The sequence below is a fragment of the Triticum dicoccoides genome, chromosome 2A, assembly GCF_002162155.2.
Source record: "Triticum dicoccoides isolate Atlit2015 ecotype Zavitan chromosome 2A, WEW_v2.0, whole genome shotgun sequence".
NCBI classification, from domain to species: Eukaryota; Viridiplantae; Streptophyta; class Magnoliopsida; order Poales; family Poaceae; genus Triticum; species Triticum dicoccoides.
In genome coordinates, this window is record NC_041382.1 from 704,504,996 (window position 1) to 704,514,496 (window position 9,501).

Here is a 9,501-nt window from a genome sequence, read left to right on the forward strand (position 1 = left end):
GGGTAGGATAATTTTCTATCAAAGCTTTCAAATCCAGTGGCATATCATATGGTAAAAGTTTGGAATCAGGCGGCCGATCTGGAGCTGGCATCGATCAGTCGTGATAACCCCCTGTGTCATGGGGCCCACATGTAAAATAACCGCGTCATCCCCTCTTTCTCGTCTGTTATCCATACTGAATCGCTTTCCTTCACCCATTCGTCTCCATCGTCTCATCTTAAGATGGCAACAGGCAGAAACCGATCGGTTATTGCCATGTCATCCTCGTCCCTATGAAACTCATCTATGTCTGCTGCTCATTCTCGTCCGTGTCCCCGCTACCTATTGAGTAATTTATTCTTGCGGGGATCCCTGTCCCGTCCCACAAGCTGCACTAGCACAAGTGTGGTGCTCGCTGCTCGTGCAACACATTCAATTTTTGGAGCTTCTAACATATGTGTTCCACATTATCAGAGAAGGGATGGTCACCGGTCCGGGCACTAGAAGAATAGCTAGCGGCAACGGAGGCGGACTTGTCCAGTGAAGGCAGAGCGTTCGTGTGGAGGGTAGGGTTAGCGTTGAGAGAGAGAGAGAGAGAGAGAGAGAGAGAGAGAGAGAGAGAGCGCTTTGTAGGAAACTAGTAACGGAGGTTGGGGCTTCAAGGATTTATGTTTTTAGGGTTAGCCTTCCTCTTAGTTAGGAAGTTGTTTGCCCCCAAAGTGCAGAGGTTTACTCAAATGGATGACGTTCATGTTTATCGAACCAATAGGAATGCTTGAACCACATCGAATGATCAGAAGTAATGTGTGTTTATGGGGATTGAACTCTGGTTGGCAAGGAAACAAGCCGAGGTCACCACTTTGGCATAATAACCAGCTTACATCCATCGAGTTTTTGTCAAATGTCAGAAATTTAGCTTATTTGACATGTGTTTACGTGACCCAAAAAATCAACAAGTGAACATGCGGTCCGACATGTAAAAACCCGAGCCGATTGCTTCAACCGGTTTGATCATTGGTCCAATTTTTAAAACTATGACCTACTCACAATTACATAACTTGTATTGGTCCCCAACGAAACCAGTGAGGTTTTCACTTTCACTAGCCTTGCTATTTGCAAGTATTAATGTATAGTCTTGATGGGATTCATGATTACGAGTAAACTAAATAAACTTCATGTTGTGAAAAAAAATTGATTTAATTTCACTAGTGACATTTCTTTACAAATTACATGTGTGTGGCGAACAAATTACATTTGCGTATCGATTGCATTGTAGTTTTTATAATCATGATTATACATGACATGATTGCATATAGTCATTATGATTGTATATCTATAGGTCGTGATCCAACTGTATCTATAACTAATACTACACCCCAAAATCGTTATCGAACATGCATCCCAAAGTATTAAGTAAAAAAAGCATTGAATTAAGCAATATGTCTAATGTAGATAGTATATTATCTTTACCTCCAGCTCATTACCCAGACAACTATGCAACTATCTCTTTTATCCTTATTCCATAGTGACAGTAAGTCAGTAACACAACCTTTTCTCTTTCTGACAAAACATTGCAAGGTTAAACCCAAATAAATAAAACTATCTATTGAAGACCATTCATTTAAACATTGCAATGCAAAACTAATAGAGGGATAACACAAATATGTATATAGATCATGTAATAAAGAAACCAGATAAATCAGAAGATCATAAAAGTGATTATCCATCACACCGCAACAAACACACCATTAATTACACCAGATGGATCACAATCATGTGGGACGACTCATGTGATCTTTGTATTGAAAAACAAGGGAGAGAAAGTAGCATCTAGCTACCATTATGGATTCATAGTGCAAGGACTACTCACGCGTGGTCATGGTGACAACAAAGATGATGAAGAAAACTCCGACAATGGATTCCCCCTTCCGACAAAGTACATGAACATGCCTCCAGATTGGGTATTCGCGGAACCAGAGGTGGCAACGACAAAAAATCCTTGATAAACATTTCTGGGGTTTTCAGAGAATATAAAGGCAGGGCGTGATGCCTCCCGTTTGTAAGCGTACACACATCATGCACGATCACAAACGGGGGTGTCACACATGGAACGAAAGGAGGTGGAGGCGGCTCTTGTGGAGCTCATGCCCCTTACCACGGCTAGCCCTGCCCCACGTGTGATGCCCACATGGAGCCTACAGGTGGCCTCCCGGCTAGGCTCTAGCCCCTGGCTCCATCCTGATTAGAAAGTTTAATGCTTTTTTTCAAATTATTTTGCCCCGAAAGCGATGCTTTTTTATAAAAAGTCAAAAGATATGAAAAAAACAACTAACACTGGATTAATTGATAAAAAATATGTCAAAGATGCACAATTATGATATAAATGCAGCACGAACAAGAGAATATTATTGATACGTGTGTAGCGTATCAATGACCAAAACCCGTCCCATAATAATAGGGTAATTATCCTCGATGGTCGGGTAACAGGTACCCATTGCCATCTCAGTCTTATCCATCTCGCTCCGCACCTCCGCCTGACTTCTCCGAGGAGCTCTCCCATTGGCGGCCCCCTCCCTCCACTAGCCAAACTGCTACTTCTCCACCCTATCTCGCCCTTCTCTTTCTCCTTCTCCGAAGACATCTTCCTCCATTCTCTCTCTCTCTCTTTCTCTCTCTCTCATTCCAAGCCATCGATGCCATCGCTTTGGGCCTACTATCATTCTGCACAGGCGACACATCGTCCCCTTCCTGCTCTTCATCCCCCTTCAGGCTTCGACGGCAACAAATTGGAGTAGCGGAAAATATCCTAGAGTTGTTTTTGCCTTTTCTATTTTAGTTAGGGTGTTCTCTACAAAAGTGGGCAGTTGTCTCGTATCTGGATGTACCCCGTATGTTGTTTTTCTCTCTATTTAATCTAGACATGTATTAAAAAAGGGAAAAAACTAGTTGTCAACCGGCTGATCTTTCCTCTCGCATCAGTCACGTTCTACTCTTACACGCGTCTTGATGGGCCACCAGGCCGCTTCTCTCCTTCATCCCGCTTTTTGGATCTCATCTCACCATGCGCGCTCCGTACTCCAGTTCTTGCAACTGGACACTTGTTTCGAAAAGGTATACCGCAACAAACGGCCTGTTGCAGACTGACCATGAGGGAGGGCGACGAGGACGACACAACCTTGTTGCATGAATAAATAGAAGAGGCTGGAGATGTTGGGTCCTATTTGAAGGAAATATGCCCTAGAGGCAATAATAATGTTATTATTTTATTTCCTTATATCATGATAAATGTTTATTATTCATGCTAGAATTTTATTATCCGGAAACATAATACTTATGTGAATACATAGACAAACCAAACGTCACTAGTATGCCTCTACTTGACTAGCTCGTTAATCGAAGATGGTTATGTTTCCTAACCATAGACATGTGTTGTCATTTGATTAATGGGATCACATCATTAGGAGAATGATGTGATTGACATGACCCATTCCATTAGCTTAGCACCCGATCGTTTAGTATGTTGCTATTGCTTTCTTCATAACTTATACATGTTCCTATGACTATGAGATTATGCAACCCCCGTTTGCCGGAGGAACACTTTGTGTGCTACCAAACGTCACAACGTAACTGGGTGATTATAAAGGAGATCTACAGGTGTCTCCAAAGGTACATGTTGGGTTGGCGTATTTCGAGATTAGGATTTGTCACTCCGATTGTCGGAGAGGTATCTCTGGGCCCTCTCGGTAATGCACATCACATAAGCCTTGCAAGCATTACAACTAATGAGTTAGTTGCAAGATGATGTATTATGAAATGAGTAAAAAGACTTGCCGGTAACGAGATTGAACTAGGTATTGAGATACCGATGATCGAATCTCGGGGAAGTAACATACCGATGACAAAGGGAACAACGTATGTTGTTATGCGGTCTGACCGATAAAGATCTTCGTAGAATATGTGGGAGCCAATATGAGCATCCAGGTTCCGCTATTGGTTATTGACCGGAGACGTGTCTCGGTCATGTCTACATTGTTCTCGAACCCGTAGGGTCCGCACGCTTACTGTTTTAATGACAGTTATATTATGAGTTTATGCATTTTGATGTACCGGAATTTGTTCGGAGTCCCGGATGTGATCACGGACATGACGAGGAGTCTCAAAATGGTCGAGACATAAAGATTGATATATTGGAAGCCTATATTTGGATATCGGAAGTGTTCCGGGTGAAATCGGGATTTTACCGGAGTACCGGGAGGTTACCGGAACCCCCCGGGAGGTATATGGGCCTTAGTGGGCTTTAGTGGAAGAGATGAGAGGTGGCCAGGGCTGGGCCGCGCGCCCCTCCCCCCTAGTCCGAATAGGACAAGGAGAGGGGGGCGGCGCCCCCCCTTCCTTCTCTCTCTCCTCTTTCCCCCTCCCGAATCCTATTCCAACTAGGAAACGGGGGAATCCTACTCCCGGTGGGAGTAGGACTCCTCCTGGCGCGCCCTCCTCCTGGCCGGCCGCACCTCCCCCTGCTCCTTTATATACGGGGGCAGGGGGCACCCCTAGACACACAAGTTGATCCACGTGATCATATTCTTAGCCGTGTGCGGTGCCCCCTTCCACCATAATCCTCGATAACATTGTAGCGGTGCTTAGGCGAAGCCCTGCGACGGTAGTACATCAAGATCGTCACCACGCCGTCGTGCTGACGGAACTCTTCCCTGACACTTTGCTGGATCGGAGTTCGGGGATCATCATCGAGCTGAACGTGTGCTAGAACTCGGAGGTGCCGTAGTTTCGGTGCTTGATCGGTCGGGTCGTGAAGACGTACGACTACATCAATCGCGTTGTGCTAACGCTTCCGCTGTCGGTCTACAAGGGTACGTAGATCACACTCTCCCCTCTCGTTGCTATGCATCACCATGATCTTGCGTGTGCGTAGGATTTTTTTTAAAATTACTACGTTCCCCAACAGTGGCATCAGAGCCTAGGTTTTATGTGTTGATGTTATATGCACGAGTAGAACACAAGTGAGTTGTGGGCGATATAAGTCATACTGCTTACCAGCATGTCATACTTTGGTTCGGCGGTATTGTTGGACGAAGCGGCCCGGACCGACATTACGCGTACGCTTACGCGAGACCGGTTCTCCCGACATGCTTTGCACAAAGGTGGCTAGCGGGTGACAGTTTCTCCAACTTTAGTTGAACCGAGTGTGGCCCCCGGTCCTTGCGAAGGTTAAAACAGCACCAACTTGACAAACTATCATTGTGGTTTTGATGCGTAGGTAAGATTGGTTCTTGCTTAAGCTCGTAGCAGCCACATAAAACTTGCAACAACAAAGTAGAGGACGTCTAACTTGTTTTTGCAGGGCATGCTGTGATGTGATATGGTCAAGACATGATGCTAAATTTTATTGTATGAGATGATCATGTTTTATAACCGAGTTATCGGCAACTGGCAGGAGCCATATGGTTGTCGCTTTATTGTATGCAATGCAATCGCGCTGTAATCCTTTACTTTATCACTAAGCGGTAGCGATAGTCGTGGAAGCATAAGATTGATGAGACGACAACGATGCTACGATGGAGATCAAGGTGTCACGCCGGTGACGATGGTGATCACGACGGTGCTTCGAAGATGGAGATCACAAGCACAAGATGATGATGGCCATATCATATCACTTATATTGATTGCATGTGATCTTTATCTTTTATGCATCTTATCTTGCTTTGATTGACGGTAGCATTATAAGATGATCTCTCACTAATTATCAAGAAGTGTTCTCCCTGAGTATGCACCGTTGCGAAAGTTCTTCGTGCTGAGACACCACGTGATGATCAGGTGTGATAGGCTCTACGTTCAAATACAACGGGTGCAAAACAGTTGCACACGCGGAATACTCAGGTTATACTTGACGAGCCAAGCATATACAGATATGGCCTCGGAACACGGAGACCAAAAGGTTGAGCGTGAATCATATAGTAGATATGATCAACATAGTGATGTTCACCAATGAAACTACTCCATCTCACGTGATGATCGGACATGGTTTAGTTGATTTGGATCACATAATCACTTAGAGGATTAGAGGGATGTCTATCTAAGTGGGAGTTCTTTAAGTAATATGATTAATTGAACCTAAATTTATCATGAAAATTAGTACCTGACAGTATCTTGCTTGTTTATGTTTGATTGTAGATAGATGGCCCGTGCTGTTGTTCCGTTGAATTTTAATGCGTTCCTTGAGAAAGCAAAGTTGAAAGATGATGGTAGCAATTACACGGACTGGGTCCGTAACTTGAGGATTATCCTCATTGCTGCACAGAAGAATTACGTCCTGGAAGCACCGCTGGGTGCCAGGCCTGCTGCTGGAGCAACACCATATGTTATGAACATCTGGCAGAGCAAAGCTAATGACTACTCGATAGTTCAGTGTGCCATGCTTTACGGCTTAGAATCGGGACTTCAACGACGTTTTGAACGTCATGGAGCATATGAGATGTTCCAGGAGTTGAAGTTAATATTTCAAGCAAATGGCCGGATTGAGAGATATGAAGTCTCCAATAAGTTCTATAGCTGCAAGATGGAGGAGAACAGTTCTGTCAGTGAGCATATACTCAAAATGTCTGGGTATAATAATCACTTGATTCAATTGGGAGTTAATCTTCCAGATGATTGCGTCATTGACAGAATTCTCCAATCACTACCACCAAGCTACAAGAGCTTCGTGATGAACTATAATATGCAAGGGATGAATAAGACTATTCCCGAGCTCTTCGCAATGCTGAAAGCTGCGGAGGTAGAAATCAAGAAGGAGCATCAAGTGTTGATGGTCAACAAGACCACTAGTTTCAAGAAAAAGGGCAAAGGGAAGAAGAAGGGGAACTTCAAAAAGAACAACAAGCAAGTTGCTACTCAAGAGAAGAAACCCAAACCTGGACCTAAGCCTGAAACTGAGTGCTTCTACTGCAAGCAGACTGGTCACTGGAAGCGGAACTGCCCCAAGTATTTAGCGGATAAGAAGGATGGCAAGGTGAACAAAGGTATATGTGATATACATGTTATTGATGTGTACCTTACTAATGCTTGCAGTAGCACCTGGGTATTTGATACTGGTTCTGTTGCTAATATTTGCAACTCGAAACAGGGACTACGGATTAAGCGAAGATTGGCTAAGGACAAGGTGACGATGCGCATGGGAAATGGTTCCAAAGTCGATGTGATCGCAGTCGGCACGCTACCTCTACATCTACCTTCAGGATTAGTATTAGACCTAAATAATTGTTATTTGGTGCCAGCGTTAAGCATGAACATTATATCTGGATCTTGTTTGATGCGAGACGGTTATTCATTTAAATCAGAGAATAATGGTTGTTCTATTTACATGAGTAATATCTTTTATGGTCATGCACCCTTAAAGAGTGGTCTATTCTTATTAAATCTCGATAGTAGTGACACACATATTCATAGTGTTGAAACCAAAAGATGTAGAGTTGATAATGATAGTGCAACTTGTTTGTGGCACTGCCGTTTGGTCATATCGGTATAAAGCGCATGAAGAAACTCCATACTGATGGGCTTTTGGAACCACTTGATTATGAATCACTTGGTACTTGCGAACCGTGCCTTATGGGTAAGATGACAAAAACACCATTCTCCGGTACTATGGAGAGAGCAACAGATTTATTAGAAATCATACATACAGATGTATGTGGTCCGATGAATGTTGAGGCTCGTGGCGGATATCGTTATTTTCTCACCTTCACAGATGTCTTAAGAAGATATGGGTATATCTACTTAATGAAACATAAGTCTGAAACATTTGAAAAGTTCAAAGAATTTCAGAGTGAAGTTGAAAATCATCGTAACAAGAAAATAAAATTCCTACGATCTGATCATAGAGGAGAATATTTGAGTTACGAGTTTGGTGTACATTTAAAACAATGTGGAATAGTTTCGCAACTCACGCAAACCGTAACACCACAGCGTAATGGTGTGTCCGAACGTCGTAATCGTACTTTACTAGATATGGTGCGATCTATGATGTCTCTTACTGATTTACCGCTATCGTTTTGGGGATATGATCTAGAGACGGCCGCATTCACGTTAAATAGGGCACCATCAAAATCCGTTGAGACGATGCCATATGAACTGTGGTTTGTCAAGAAACCAAAGTTGTCGTTTCTGAAAGTTTGGGGCTGTGATGCTTATGTGAAAAACCTTCAACCTGATAAGCTCGAACCCAAATCGGAGAAATGTGTCTTCATAGGATATCCAAAGGAAACTATTGGATATACCTTCTATCACAGATCCGAAGGCAAGACTTTTGTTGCTAAATTCGGAAACTTTCTAGAGAAGGAGTTTCTCTCGAAAGAAGTGAGTGGGAGGAAAGTAGAACTTTACGAGGTAACTGTATCTGCTCCCTTATTGGAAAGTAGTACATCACAGAAACCAGTTTCTGTGACACCTACACCAATAAGTGAGGAAGCTAATGATAATGATCATGAAACTTCAGAACAAGATACTACTGAACCTCGTAGATCAACCAGAGTAAGATCCGCGCCAGAGTGGTATGGTAATCCTGTTCTGGAAGTCATGCTACTAGATCATGATGAACCTACGAACTATGAAGAAGCGATGGTGAGCCCAGATTCCGCAAAATGGCTTGAAGCCATGAAATCTGAGATGGGATCCATGTATGAGAACAAAGTATGGACTTTGGTTGACTTGCCCAATGATCGGCAAGCAATTGAGAATAAATGGATCTTCAAAAAGAAGACTGACGCTGACGGTAATATTACTGTCTACAAAGCTCGACTTGTCGCAAAAGGTTTTCGGCAAGTTCAAGGGATTGACTACGATGAGACCTTCTCACCCGTAGCGATGCTTAAGTCTGTCCGAATCATGTTAGCAATTGCCGCATTTTATGATTATGAAATTTGGCAAATGGATGTCAAAACTGCATTCCCGAATGGATTTCTGCAAGAAGAGTTGTATATGATGCAGCCGGAAGGTTTTGTCGATCCAAAGGGAGCTAACAAAGTGTGCAAGCTCCAGTGATCCATTTATGGACTGGTGCAAGCCTCTCGGAGTTGGAATAAATGCTTTGATAATGTGATCAAAGCATTTGGTTTTGTACAGACTTTTGGAGAAGCCTGTATTTACAAGAAAGTGAGTGGGAGCTCTGTAGCATTTCTGATATTATATGTAGATGACATATTGCTAATCGAAAATGATATAGAATTTCTGGATAGCATAAAAGGATACTTGAATAAGAGTTTTTCAATGAAAGACCTCGGTGAAGCTGCTTACATATTGGGCATTAAGATCTATAGAGATAGATCAAGACGCTTAATTGGACTTTCACAAAGCACATACCTTGACAAAGTTTTGAAGAAGTTCAAAATGGATCAAGCAAAGAAAGGATTCTTGCCTGTGTTACAAGGTGTGAAATTGAGTAAGACTCAATCCCCGACCAATGCAGAAGATAGAGAGAAAATGAAAAATGTTCCCTATGTTTCAGCCATAGGCTCT